Source organism: Cyprinodon tularosa, unplaced genomic scaffold (assembly GCF_016077235.1).
Source record: "Cyprinodon tularosa strain WSP-4 unplaced genomic scaffold, ASM1607723v1 ctg199, whole genome shotgun sequence".
In the NCBI taxonomy this organism is placed as follows: domain Eukaryota; kingdom Metazoa; phylum Chordata; class Actinopteri; order Cyprinodontiformes; family Cyprinodontidae; genus Cyprinodon; species Cyprinodon tularosa.
In genome coordinates this window covers 1,114,539-1,130,126 of record NW_024038729.1, presented here as the reverse complement: position 1 = coordinate 1,130,126, position 15,588 = coordinate 1,114,539, and the positions used below count along the sequence as shown (strand labels likewise).

The window sequence follows — 15,588 nt, the reverse complement described above, 5'->3', positions numbered from 1 at the left end:
CAATTGCTGTCACAGAGCAGATTTGCTGCTAAAAGAGCCACACTGTCTCAACTTTGAGCAAAAACAATCGCTCGGTCATACATAAAATACTAAAGACCGCTCGTTTTTTTTCAAAGAGGTAGAGGCTATTTTTCGGAGAGCAGAAATCGTGAGAATTGATCAGTCATTCATGGATCTAAGGAAATGCCATTTTGAACATAACTGATGCATTTTAACATAGTTAAACACTAAAAAAATATTGTTTTGCCTCATAGAGATCTTCTTAACGGCACGTGGGTACAACATATTTCCAGGGTAACTGAGCTAATAATTATCTGAGACTTTCTTATTGTGAATAACCAATGCATAAAATATTGCAGTTCACGTAGAGATGAATGGGTTGATAATTAATTATCAAAAATACATAAAAGAAAGGATGATATGCAGCAAGAAGTAATTGCACTGAAAACAGTGTGCATCCATATAACGACCTGCAGACCTCACATCTCTGGCAGGGCTTGATGCTTCACAAGTTTCTTCTAATGCCTTCAATAAAAAAAAAATATGCTTGGTCACAGAATAATTGTTTTTAGCAAATATTTATTTCTTCCAAAAATTTATTGATTAAAAAAAAATATTCAAACTAGTATTGCTAGAGCCCCTATCCTAAATGGCTATCCTGATCAAGGGACACTTTAATGCAGGGAGATAGGAATAGCTCTCCAAAATCAATTGTCGGCCTGGTGATTTTAAGCCGACTTGAAAAGGGCACCAGCGAATATAAAAATAAAAAAATCCCAGGCAGAGCTAAGTCACTTTATTTAATTATTTGGATTTCTCTCCTTTATTGCTTTTCAAGGTTCTTTTCTGAGGCAGCCACATTAGTCACATCAGTTGCATCTTGCATTCAAGCTGCAGGTCGACAGAAAAAAGTCTGCACACCCTAATTTATAATTATTCTGTTTCCCACACAGCTCTTTTCTACTAAACCTTAGAAATGTCACTTATAATAAAGTTGATAACTGGGAAGATTATTGATCCATCTGTCCTCTGCTGAAATTTTGACAGGAAAAAGGACATATACAGCTTATTTGACTTGTGTGTTAATTCCCTGTTAATGCTATTATGAAAATGTCAGATAAGAAGCCGGTTCCTTATAAGGGACCATTTCAGTGGCGGCCGGCCCATAGGGGGCGCTGGGGCACCGCCCTCCCTGATAAGAAGAGAGAAACGTAAAATATATTTTTAGAAATTAACTCATAAATGTCAGTTTTACTCTCTAGACTGTGTACCTATAAGCAAAACAAATTATATAAACTACATTTCCCTATCTACTGTCATTAATTTGTGGATTTCCACAGACAGACTCCTACCGTCTCTGTTCTGGGGGCGCTTATCAGACTGACCCACATTTGCAGAGAATCTGTCAATCATGTACTATTGCTAGGTGAATTTAATGGCCAATCAGCGTCTCGGAACTTTATGGTATTGGGGCGCTGAAAATACTGCGCTTTAACAGGCTTCTGCACCCAAGCGCAGGTGCAGACAGTTAGAGGGAAGATGGCGAATGTAACGACCGAGATGCAGCTTCCACCAAATTCGGTGAGATCCTTATTTATCTACCCGTTTGCCAGAAGAATATCCCTGTTGTAGGATATGAACATTTCATGTCATGGTTATTGTGACTGTGACGAATCCACCTCGTCGCTTAAAACAACCTCTCTAACTTTGCGCACCACACACACATTCCTGTTATACTGTGTTTGTGAGGACCAATACACTCGCGCTGAGACCAGTAGCTCCATGAACTTAAAACACACAAGCTGTTCCTGGTTACCTGCTGGCGTATTGAGGGTGCACACTTAATATTTCAGTGGGGTTAGCCGTGTGTGTGTGTGTCTGTGTGTGTGTGTGTGTGTGTGGGGGGTGTGGGTGTGTGTGTGTGTGGGTGTGGGTGTGTACGTGTTTATGCTACGGGGACTTGTCATCTTCAGTCTGGCTGCGTCTTTGCTGGGTTCAAACCCAGTTTGGTGTAATTGAATAAGTCAATGAATCTGTGTAAAAGAATTAAGTTGTAAAAATTATTTGTTTTTGTACATCAATTGTTTGTGGAGGTAATATATGGACAAAACTGATTAATGAGAAGAAATCAGAAATAAGAGAGCCTGATGTGAGGGGCTTAAACTATTTAATGAGGGCTGTGGGAAGAAAAGCGGCAATTTTTGTTTTCTGTTTCTTTGTTACATTGCTGGTAACTGGAGGGAGGCTGAGGCCCAGAGTATCTTGTATGTTTAGTTTCTTTTGCACCCTGTTTTGAGTTTTTGAGCACAATAAATCACCAACACCGGTAACCCGACTGAGCCTGGATTCTTGGAGGCCAAAGAACCCCGTCACAGTGACCCAAATCATCACTGTTACTGTTATTATATAGTAAATTAAATCATTACTGTTAAATTGTATGTATTGTCCAATTGTTTATTTGAATTCTTATTCCGGATTAGTTGGAGACATACACTAGGCTATATCAGCCCCACCAAAAATATTTTTCACCAGCCGCCACTGGACCATTTATGCTTTGTGGTTTCAAATATTTACATTTATAGCTAATTTAAATAGGTTTAACAACTGCACTTTATTAAGAATTGTTATTTAATTTCCATATCAACAGGTTTTTAAAATGTCCTTTTATCTCTGGAAGATAATATTCAAAAAAAAAGTTAATCATATAGTTATCAGGCACCTCTCTGTGGAACAATTAGTTTTGTCCTGAGTTAGACACAATTTCTACTTTTAAAACTATGCTTAAAACTTTCCTTTTTGATTCTGTTTGTAGTTAGTGTGGCTCAGGTTATGTTGCTATCATCGCTATCATCGCTAGTTGATTTTGCTAAAAAGATTACATGCACCTACTATTGTTTGGGTTGATGTTTTGTTTTTTTGTTTTTTATATACATTCTTTTATAGCCTTAATATTTGCCTTTTTTATCCATTTTCAAAACCGGCATATGATTTCTTTTTTGATCATTGTTTTGTTGGAAAACTCAAGTTTGGATCATTTAGTGGTTTATCTGAGAAAAGCAAAAAGAATTTGGAGATTGAACTACGTCTTTATTCTAAATCTTTATTACTCCAACCCTTTACGGATTGCAGAATCATCATTAGATTACGATACCCCCATGTTTGAGTGAATGACCCTTTAAATCTGAAGTCTTACCTTCAACTAAACATTCTTCTGGTTATAATTCAATCAATTCAATTCAAAAAGACTTTCTTAATCCCCAAGTGAAATTAAATGTTGCTATAACTAAAGAGGTTGAAGGAGGACCCAAATGGTTTTAAGGCGGGCAGTGATTTTTTATCAGACAATTGGCTAAACTAAAACATTTTCTAGAGTTAACCTTTTGAAACAGTTATCCTTGCTTTTATTTAATATCCATTGGATAACTGTAACGGACTCTATGTTGGTGTGTGCTGGTCTTTGAAGCTGCTTGTCTTTTAACTGGTACTCTAAAATATGATCACTCATCTCCAGGCCTCTCTCCAATGGCTGCCTGTGCATTTTAGAGCTGATTTTAAAACCCTTATCTTTAATTTTAAGTATTTAAATTACCTTTCCCCACCTAACCTCTCTGATCTGATCTCTGATTTGGCATGGGAGCTGCCTTGGAGCTTGTTTGCCTGGCTGTGTGTTTCCTGGACGGCGCCGCCTTTTACAGCTGCTTTTTGTGTCTCTGCTTCTGTCTCCTTGAACCCCAGTCGGCCTCAGCAGATGGCCGCTCACACTGAGCCTGGTTCTGCTGGAGGTTTCTTCCTGTTAAAAGGGAGTTTTTCCTGTCTACTGTCGCTACAAGCATGCTTAGTGTGAGGGATTGTATTTGAGTCAATGAGTCAATGCAATCAACTGTTTTTCCTTAGATAGAAAACTTTGTATCAATTTGACTGTATGATCTGGGTGAACTGTAAAGTGCCTTGAGATGACATGTGTTGTGAATTTGGCGCTATATAAATAAACTGAAGTGAATTGAAATTGAATTGATCATATTCACTCATATTTGCTTCCTCGGTCCCTAAGGTCAGCAGAAGAGCAGCTACTGCAGGTACCCAGGTTTAAGAGGAAGCTCAGAGGGGCGAGAGCCTTCTCTAGTGCTGCTCCTCTTTTATGGAATAGCCTCCGGCTGCACATTAGGGATGCTCCTTCACTGCCCAATTTTAAAACACTGCTAAACATACTTTTATTCACTGGCTTTTACCAGTGGCAGGACTTAGTTTTTTGTGACACTGTTTATTTAGCTTGTTTTGAGCTGTAGCTGTTTTAAAGGACTCTACAAATAATGTTGATATTGATTATGAAATGCAGAAAATAATTGAGGTAAATGCTTGAGGAAATTACAGCAAAGGAAAAATGATACCCAACCAGGATGAAGAGAAAGGAAGGGCAAGCAGGTGAGTAATTAACATTGGGTTCATTTGATTTGGGCAAATCAGTAAAGGCACGACAAACCATAAGGGCATCAGCTCTTGCCATGATAAATGCTGCCTGAATAGTGCAGGCAGTAAAAGGAGGTAGGAAAAAAGAAGCAGGCTGACTCCCATCAATACGTATTTTAACAAAAATACATAATTTCTTAACCTGTGCTTTGTGTGACACATGCACTCATGCACACATCTTCTTATGTTTTGGGTTTTATAACAGAGAGCTTCAGCCGTTTATTATATTTGTGTAACTTTTGTTTATCTTAGTTTTTTGGCATATATCATCCATGGGATTAAATCATTTAATGATATCTGTAAGGCTTAAGGCTGTCCGGATTCAGCACAGTAGTCTGAAGTTTCTTTTTCTACTCACTTTCTTGTGATCAGCAGTGGGCAATTCCAGTTCCTGAGGGCCGTTATTCTGCAACTTTTAGATGTGCCTTTGGTTCAACACACTGGAATCAAGTAATTAGATGATTGATAGGACTGAAGGAACTGACTGCATACTGAGGAGGTAAGTCAGGATGGATATAAATGTTGCAGGATACCGGCCGACAGGAACTGGAACTGCCCACCCCTGCTCTTGATCCTGTGAAATGTGAAGAAAAAGGAGCTAGGAACAAGATGTTGTACCACCATTGCCCAATTCAGATGGACTTAGAATATGAAGAAGAACATAAAGAGAAAAACACAGAAAAGAAATCTATCAGAAAATATCTAAATTCATATAGAAATATGAGATTTGCAATGGAATGGAACAGGGCCTCACTAAATCAATATGAACAACAAGAGAAAGGAAGGTAGATTAATGGCGCTGAAACTAAAAACTCATAAACCTAACACAGAAGGATCATTTACATGTCATTGCTACAAAAATATCTAAATTTCTGTTATTTCATGATAAAAAAATCTTTCCCTAATTCTTTCCTTGGTTGATGATGGCAGCTGCAAATTTGTTTAATGTTGGACAATGTTACTTTTGGAGCAAGTCCTTTTTGGTTGTTTCTTTCAGAGATAAAACTCATGTTATTATGGATACACAAGTAGCTTGAGATTTTCCGTCATACTATTTTCACCTGGTGTCGTTAATGAAAACACACAATATACTGTAATGCGTGCAGTCACTATTTTTCCTTAAAAATGTATAGGATAAAAATAAAGTATTTTTGAATTTAATTGAATTGATTTTTTTTATTATTAAATCTTTATTTAACCAGGAAAAAAAATCCCATTGAGATTAAACACCTCTTTTTCAAGGGAGTCCTGGCCAATAGGCAGCAAAGCTATATAAGAAACAGAGATACATTAAAATAAATGATAGGTACATAAAAAACACATCATCTTAAACAATTACAGCTCATTGAGGCTGCTTCAAAATCTTTCTCTTTCAACTTAAAAGCAATTAAAGATAAAAACTCAGTCAACTTCCAATTTCTTTTTTAAAAATTCCACGTAGAAGGAGCTACGTAGCTAAAGGCTTTCTTCCCTAGTTCTGTGCGGGCAAAAGCAACAGTGAGCAAAAGCTGATTGTTGGACCTCAGGGCATAAAAAGCCATGCTTTTCTGTGTAAGTAAGGTACAAATGTAAGAGGGCAGTAATCCAAGAAGGACCTTGTAAATAAAGGTAGACCAATGACACTGCCTTCTCATAGTCCTACACAGAGAACAAATAGGCCAAAAAATCATTAAGAACCAAAAAAACTAATTTTTTAATGGTCTATGTAAACTGAAACAATACCCCAACAGTTTAGTAGAGGCCTCATATCCTACAGCACTATCTCCACAAATTGCACTCGTTTGTTTGGTTTTTTCATATTATTATATTTCACAACATCACTTTAAATCTAATTTAATATATTGCTTGAAACAAATTATTTTGGAGATTACAAAATATATTATTCAGTTCTAGCAACGTTTTTTCGACATCTGTTTTCAGACGGTAGCTAATCTGTTTGGATGCAGAAATTCTATTTATTATTTACATATATTGACCTCAATTTCACTGCCTGATAACACAAACGACAAATCCCTGCTGTCTTTATGATTTAAAACCTTCATAACTCACAGCAGTTAGATCAGCGTAAAGATTAATATGTCCCTAAAAGGCAGTGGGGATATCATTAGAATCAGGTGAATGCAGAAATTAGACATTGAATATAGATATATTAGATTGAATTGTCCATGAAACCTATGACATATCACAAATGAATGCATGGAGAGACAGAATAATCTGCTGGTGTTGTTTCATAGTCTTCGATTAGAACAATTGCCTAATTTCTAGGAAAGCGCACAACTTTGGAGATTTGATTCACAGTTAATGCTTTGCAGCTGCAAAAGATGTAGCTCTTAAATTCTGTTCATTTTGCTAATGAGATATTTAGCTTTTTTCTTTTGAGATACGAAATTATGCCTCTCATTGTTTGATCAAGTCTCTTCCCAAATGGTCTCCAGTCTTGGCTCAATTTTTGCTGGATGCATCCAAGTTGAATGTTTGTTTGTTTTAATCAGATGCTTCAGCAGATAGTTTATTTATAAAAGGAACTCTGCAAGACTTGTTTTGTTTTTTAAAACTAAGGCGTGTTTAATTCTTCAGTACCTTTTTACCTCCTTTTTTGTATTTTGCCATGTATGTCAACTTTGTAAATGACAAATTGTGGTTTGGATCAAATTGAAACAAGATTTCAAAGCTACTAGAGTGCCTTCAACGGGTCAAATAATTTCCACCTTAATAAAAAGGCATAAGCTCCATTTTCAGTTCAAAGCATCCAGCATGCTGAAGTGAGTGAAGCATCTATGTAACCTATAGTATTTTTAAGCAATAGTACTCTTGCATATTTGCTACAGTATTTTACTTATGTGTAAGGACTTTATTGAAGTGGGTAACTTGATAGGTTTAAGTGACACCTGGGAGCTGCTGTGCTAATGTGATGTGATTATTTTAAGCATATACAAAAACAAAACAATTTCACTTTAATTCCTTTTTAATTGAATAATCTATGGTGGGTTTATTTTCGAGTATTATCTTTGCTCTGTCCTTTTGCACCACTGATGGATCATAGATAATATTGTGACTGTCATGTAGAAATCAATTTCTGACATTTGTCATGAGAAAGAGCCTCCAAGATATTCAAAAACCAGCATCAGAATTACTTGTTTCTGAGTAGACATTAGCTGATTACTATCATACATTTATCTGTTAGTTATTCAAGTGTAAACTTTAACCAAAATGTTACCCATTCATGTCGATCTTTTTCCCTTCAGTTAATGTGTCTCTTGAGAAAATATAGAAATCTAATTTTTATCTCCTCAGTAGAGAGATAAAGAATGTATCCATTACATTTTTTGATGTAGTATAAGACTGTTTATGAGAATAATTCACTGATGTCAAATCAAAATGAAAGTTAAAGTGTTTGTGTTATGAGCTGTATGGCCAACCCTACCCCTAAAACCTTAGGTGAACATTAAGGGTGCCAAAATAACTTTTGTTTATGTTTTTGAATCATTTTAAATTAAATGAAAATTACAAAGATTTGTGTCAGCAAGAATGGACCCTTGGTCCCAATCGCTACAAAGCTACCTGATAAATCTATCGATCATATACTGCGTCACTATCAAATCTTTTTTTTTTTACTTCGAATTTTTTAAATCAACCATGCAAATCCCCCAGAGTCAAAAATACATCCTCAAATACTCACTGTTTTGTCATCAGTTTTGTAATGAGGGGCACTTTATGGGTATATTACATTTAAAAATCCTATAAAAAAACAGCTCTGCACCAGCAAATCCTCTTAATAAAAATGCCTGATTACAATTATTTTTAAAATTCTTTCAACCCTTGATTTCTTTCACCTTTCAAAGCGTTTCCGGTGTTAGCACTTCTGAAGAGTCTTAGTGACTTATTACACAAGAGATTTGTCATAAACAATAAATTGCAGAGTGATATGTGGGAAATATCAGTTGATATGAGGAAAATTGAGTTGAGCTGTTACATATTTCTTCAGAGAATCTCCAAGTACATTGAAACAAAAATAGCTCTAAAAGAATCACTAATGTTCCGGCGATGCAGCGCATCAATGGAGAACGTCGTGTGGTGAACTAGAATCTTCTCTGTCACCAGTCTGTCAGTGATCGCATAATTGTCTCTGGTGGTTTCTTTGGATCTTGCAAGATTATAAGGAAGATTTTTTGTGTTAAAGGGACCTAAAAAATAATTTGATTAGAGACATTTGTGGCATCTGTGTTTATTTCTTTTTTCAGCCTTTTCAAAAAACAGAAAGGTGGCATTCTCAGATAATAATACTGTAAGAAAAACATTTTTTAAGAGTTGATTGATGGAATTTCAAACAGGAAGGTTGAAATTTAGAAATCCTTTAACAAGAGATCATTAGACTAGGTTGAAGGTTCACCTTTAAGCAAGATAACCCAAAAAGAAAACTGAAATCATTAAATGAACGCACATAAATATGATTCAAAAAAAAATTATTCAAAGTCCAAGCCCTAAATGATTTGAGAACTGGTAGGAAGAAAAGTTTAACTTCAAACATACTCTCAGTAAAATAGGATTGGACCTGAGCAATTTTAAATAGAAGAGTGGTTATGATTTAAAAAACGTATTAGGAGTTGTAGACTAAGGTGAAAGCCTCTCAATCTCCCTGTTTCATAAGCAGGTACACTAGAAGCATCCCATCAAGCACTGACTGACTTCAATTTCTTTGCCTACCAGATAGGTCTCCTGATCATCACTGCAGGATTATTGCATTTAGTGAGCAAGTTTGCAACCTAAAGGTTCGCAGTATGGGGGGAATTGGTAATCCTTGCAGAGGCAGCAATACCCTGACTAGTATAAAAATAAAACTAAATATAAAATAAGATGAAGAAATTCAAAATATGCAATATGCAGATTGATAAAAGACCTGTTTAATAATTCTTGAGTTATTTGATATTGACTTTTCAATATGGGAAATGCTTCTCATATTTCATTTATATCATCTTTATCTGTCAATAAAAAAGAAATACATAGAGTTTATTATAAACTATAACAGCTCCAATGACTAAAATTGAATAAATCATTTTCACAAAAGGTTAAGTTTTAATTTTTCAGGTTGATTAGCCTGTCTGGCATCAATTGATTGTTAATTAATAACTCCCATGTTTCCTGTTTTACAAGTATGAATATTAAAAAGCTTGATTATCTAAGAAACTATTAAAAATAGCAAAAAGAAATTCAAACATTGAAGATTTTGTTCATCAAAAGATTTTTGGGATTATATTTATGATTCATGTATTAGCTTGTTAAACCCTGATAATACCTGCCTGTTACATATTAAAGCTCATGTTTTCCTTCACAGTTCATCTAATTAGGAAAAGATTTAGAAATTAAATGGGAGCATAGAGACAGAGTGAATTATACTTATCAGAGAGCTCTGTCACTGTGCATTTGGATTGTCCTTAATCCAGAACACTGTATTGTTTTAATACGGCTGGTCCCAGGGATGTCTCCTCATTTTCTAAACTTGTGTATGATGTAATGATGTGATGATTTGGCAGGCTGTGTGAATAAAATGTTTCATTAAGGGGTATTCTGGACCAACTTTCTGAAGAAACGAGCACGGTGGTAAGCACTGTTATCTGTAACCCAAGCAATTTCTCTGGTCTGAGTAAGATTACAATTTGTGTAAAAACTATTGTTATACCTCATAGGTATCTGATAAATAGACATTATTAAGTGTTATTTTAAAGTGTTTGGTTCTGGTGATCTATTCTTAGGAAATAAGCTTAAAGATGTAAACATAAAGCTTTCCTTTCCAAAATGGTGTTTCCTCCATACAATAAACAGCTGCCTACCTAAGCTTGCCCAAACTTACAGTCAAAGAAATAATTTATAATATTAAAGCACCAGAAATGTGACAAAGAAGGATGTAACCATGGAAGCAGCAGGATAATAAGGGGGGTATAAAGTGAAAAAGTAGCATCTTGGGGTTAGCAAAATGGTATCCACAAAAACATGTTTTCTAGTGTGTAAAACACATCTAGGAATCGAACAGGATTATTTTCAGATATGACAAAAATAAATTTTATCTCCAGGAATGATTCCAGGTGTGCCTTGAGACTGTTTCTCTTTAAAAGGCCTCTGTGAAAATGGTTGACATAATGAACACAGAGCTCCTGTGTTCATTATTTATGTTAGCCCCAAACTCAATAGACCTATGGAATGAGCAAGAGAAGCAAGCACAAGAAAAGTTGAAGGCCTATGGCCAGTCTAGAGAAATTATAAAGAGCAGCACACAGTTATTTCCTTTCTTTGTTTTTTTTAAGGCACTACACTGCAAAAACAATCCAGAAATAAGTAAAAAATGGCTTAAATTAAGTATATTTAGCCTTAATTTGAGCAGGTAAATAAGATGATTTGCCAATGGAATGAGTATTTTCACTCTTAAAATAAGACAGTTAGATAATATTTACTTGAAATAAGACGATAAAATAGTTTTTTCTTATTTTAAAAGGAAATTGTCTTGTTCCATTGGCAAAGTGTCTTACTTACCTCCTCAAATCAAGGAAAAACACACTTATTTTAAGAAAAAATAACTTATTGAGATTTATATTTTTTGCAGTGTAGGTGCCTCTATTACTTTGGATAGTAGGCAGACAAGAAATGGGATAACAGAGAGTTGGAAACCATGCAGTGAGAGTCACCAGACCAGGAGAGAAACCTGTGATTACCTTGTCAAGGGCCGAAGGCTCCATAGTAATGTTGCATGCTTAAATTTGCACCACCACCTCTACCCAGCACCGTTAGTTCTCAATGTGAATTTAAATTGGATTGTTTACCTTAAAATATGCACTCATGATTTAGCTTAAGATTATGCTAAAGCCAAAAAAAAAAACCAGAATTGTTGTTAAGGAGATTTATAAATGTTTCCCAGGAGTGCCAATATGTGAGAATGCTATAGGATAAAGGATTTTGGATCAAAACTCTTCTTGCTGCTTGGTATATGATCGAGTAAGATTTTACTGAAGACGTCGACACTTGTATCAAATCATAATTAAATGCTGACATGTTCAAACATGTCCAACTGTGCTTTTTGCTCTCTCCAATCTACCAATAGATAAATCTGTCAGAATAAGCTGCTTTGGTGTATAATCCAATAAAAATGTGGGATGGAAAAACGTTACTCAACAACTTACCCGTTGTTCTGCAGAATCATTGACAGATAAAAATAGGTCGGTCTCTTACATTTCTACTAAAAAAGATATATGTGATTACAGGAATGGTCTTCCTCCTCACAAATCTCACCTCTGGTCACAGCTGGCCAGAAACCTATCAAAAGTAATTTCTGTATATGAGACGCCAGAGGCAAACGTGTTGATCTTGAAACACAATAGAACAATGTGACAGCAAATGACCGGACAATACCACAGGACTTTCTCCATCAGACTGCATTAATGAAGATAGACGACACAGTGCCAGTGAGTCAAAGCAAGGTCCCAGAAGAAAAGGAATAGAAAGTGGCACAGATGCCATCGCGATGCACCGCAATCAAACCTGGATGGTCTGAATTCATCCATTTTCTATATCTATGCAGCCCTGACAGGGCTGCAGGACAACCTGTATTGTCTTTTGAATTATGAGTCAAATGTGAGACAATAACCTTGGTGCATAACTGGTCATTCTCTGAGATGAATGCTTCATTCTTTTTTGAAAACTTTTTTAGATTCAGTTTCAATGTTTAATGTCCTTGAGGTTATGTTAATGATTAAATACATAATCTGGCCAAGTGAATTAAAGTTAATCTGAAATTTCATTAGTTTGAAGTTATCAATGTGATCTCATTGTAGAAAAGTAACTGCTATAATGATTTTGTTTTTATTCTACCCCCAATGACCAGTAATTGAAAAAAAATTAAATATTATTTTTTTTTTGTAAATGAAATTCAATGCCAGACACTTCTGACACGAAACTTAAAGTTGTCTGTTAGAAAGCTGACTATGAAGAGGAAAACTAAGTAGACACTCAAAACATAAAAAGAATGGATTCATCTAAAGAAAATAAAATTTTGGAAAGGTCCAATTGTAAGAAAAGAAACTGAAAATCTGTGAGGTAACCTAAAAAGGGCTATATAAGACTTTGCCCTCCAATTTGGGTGATTTTGCAAGGTAGTGTAATTAAATAAAGCTTTTTTAAACTGTGGAATGCTGAGAGTCCTTCAGAAGAAGCCAGATTATTAAAGGTAAAACGTATAAAGCAAAAAAGAAATATATATAAAAAGTTTTACTTTGTGGGGGGGACATCACTGTAATATAATTTTCATCTAATAGAAATGTTTTGCGAAGGTTTTTCATTGTAAAGGACATATGTCACCATAAAGATTAACAAGTCTTGTTATATGTGAATCCTCTGAAGATCCCCTGCATGAAAGGATTTGTTTAAACAGCATAAACATGCATTTAGAGACAACTACTCTAAACCTGAAAGAAAGAAAGATAAATTAAACATTTTCATTTCACTGTCTGAGTTTATTTTACTTTTTTGAAAGTACAGAAAACCTATTTCTTTCCGTTACGATGGAGAAGAAAACGCTCCCAGCTCTGGTGTTTTGATGATAACAGGGAGCCCTTTTCATTATCTCCTCACAACTCTATTTCTGTAAATCTTATTCCCTCTTCCTCCTTTTTTTGTGATGGCTGACCACCACTCTAAGTATTGAATCTGAAAGGCAGCTGGCAGTTCATGCCCAAAGATTGGGAGCAAAAAATAAGAAAAACAAGTTCTTCAATTAAGTATGTCTCACAATCTGTGCTTGTTTCACTCATTAGAGACATTTTCTCTGTGGTAAATATAGTTTATGAAATTAGAGGCGCTCTGAGTAAAAACTCACCAGCTTCATGGAGCATTAGCAACATTTTAATTACAGATTTTAATGGCTGTAGAAAGACTCCATATCTGGGAGCATTTTGTCTTTTGAGTCATAGCTTAACTATTTTGTTTGAAGGGCAGCTGCTGGGTATAATGTGATCAAGTCAGACACGAGCTTTTTAGTCACTGTCTTATTAAAATGACTGAAATGTCCACAGTAAAAGCTGAAAAACAGAAATAAGTAATGTTGAGTTGCTGTAAATTTGGACAACATATTTAGGGTTCCTTATTATTTCACTGCATTATGGTTATTGGCCTATTAGCTGTTTGTTTTTTTTTTTGTTTTTTTTGTTTTTTTTTAACTGTCCCTAATGAGAAATAGCAACGTGCCTTCTGGGCTTTAGAGCTGGAATAAAAAAAAATTGAGAAGAAATCGGGTTAAAATAGTCGCTTGGAGTCGCAGCCCGATTATGCAACGTTACAACCATTTTAGCTTCATTACTATAACTAGGGAGGTTTTTACGCACAGATGCCTGAGCTCAACAGGGTGGTGTACTGTATGCATTTAAACACACATAAAAGGCTACTTGTTTCTAGAGATATGGTTACATTTTGGCCATAGATAGTTGTTGCATAACTAAAAATCAAACGTTTCTGAACATCAAAGTTTATTCCATCAACGCGCATTCAGGCATCATGACGCTCCATTGAAAGATGCGCTGCGGAAGCGCACAAAGACAATTAACCGTTTCTAAAGAATTAAGATGCAGCTATTGTGATTTTTTCATTCATTTTTTCAAAAAATAAATAAATAAACTGAAGATGAGGATAGTGGAATCAAACATTACCTGATCCGATCTGTCGCGGGGATCATGTCACTTCACGCGTCCGTCAGCGCATCCTGGAAATAACAGTCCTCAAGAGAATGAGTTCTTCTTCAGTTTTCCGCTGCTAAAACCTTCGCTTCCATTCACGTTTCCTCTGCTCTATTTTCTAAAGCAGTACCTGCTGATCCGCGCAAACATATGCACCATCAACTGGTTGTGCTCTGTCAGCAGATTTCCATTAACCACCGAGGGCAGGACGCGCCACTGCGCAATGACGCACGCCAAGGACTTAAAGCTGCCTTAGAGTCTCAAAAGTCGTATGTGTTGAATCCAAGATAACACGACGATGTCTACTTTTTCTAAACTCTCGGATGACAGTAAAAAATAAAATAAAAATAAAAACAACAAAAAAACGTATTTTGTAGCAATAAATCCTTGGAGCGCTTCTTTGCCTTGTTTTATTACTGCTGCAATTTCACTGTTTAGTGACTAAAACCCTCCACACTGCTGATCACATTAAAATGAAAGAGATCAAACCTGATGCACAACACATGGTGAGCTGTTAACAGTCCATTTCTATTTTAGTCTTTGAAGAAATCAAGTGGTGATAATCGTGTCAGCTCACGTTTAACGCTTCACAGCAGCTCTTAAAGCTGTTATTTTTTTCTCCATTTACTTTTACATCATAGAGATTCAGTCCCTCGAAAACTCTAGGAAGTATAATCATGTTTTATGCCTATTTGGAGGATCATGATCTCAGGAAAGGATCATGACAGTCATTACTATGTTGATGAGAAAAGTCAGGATGCCCTAAAGGGGAGTTAGGAGTGGTCAGTCGGGAAGAAGCTGTTCTTAGTTCCACATGTGTATTATCATTGTTGGACCTGGGTATATATGCAAGGCATCAGAATGTGGCAGTTGGTTGTGCTCATGTTGGCAAACAGCCATTCAGCCCAAGCATGGTTGGGCAAGATAGGACATTTCTTCAAACTTTAGATGTACACTTTCTAACTGGAAAAGACAGATACACATCCAGAAAGAATAGCCAAGAGTGGAAATGATTTAGTACAGACTGTTAGTGTTCTTAAATTCTTTTGCTTTGAATAGAGCAGACAGACTAGAACAGACACCACTTAGCATAATGTAATGATAAATCCTATAGGTGGACGTTCTACTGAACAAACTGGATGACTAACCCTCATGCAATCAGAGGCTCATTCGTCTGAGAAGCAGCTAATTAGCATACAGCCATACCAGCTCATAATCCAATCAGCATTAAAGTCCAGCTTAAAAGACTTCAATCAACTCCTCCACCTGCCATCCACAAGCATCTGAGTTGGATTGCATGTCATACTTTGATTCCTATGACCCTAATTCAACCCTCCTCCATCCCCTTCTCCACCTTTTCATCTGGCTCTCTCTCCATGCTGCTGCTGGTCCCCATTAAAGAGTTCCC

At 35.9% G+C, this 15,588-nt stretch overlaps 1 protein-coding gene across 1 annotated transcript in view; it reads right to left on the bottom strand.

Annotated features, from left to right (window-relative positions):
• Positions 1 to 14,526, bottom strand: part of LOC119782938 (gamma-aminobutyric acid receptor subunit pi) — a 65,086-nt gene extending 50,560 nt beyond the window's left edge. The window contains exon 1 of the mRNA XM_038284152.1: positions 14,154 to 14,526. The gene's annotated coding sequence lies outside the window, so the exon portion shown is untranslated. The remainder of the gene's footprint in view (positions 1 to 14,153) is intronic.
• Positions 14,527 to 15,588: the final 1,062 nt, after the last annotated feature.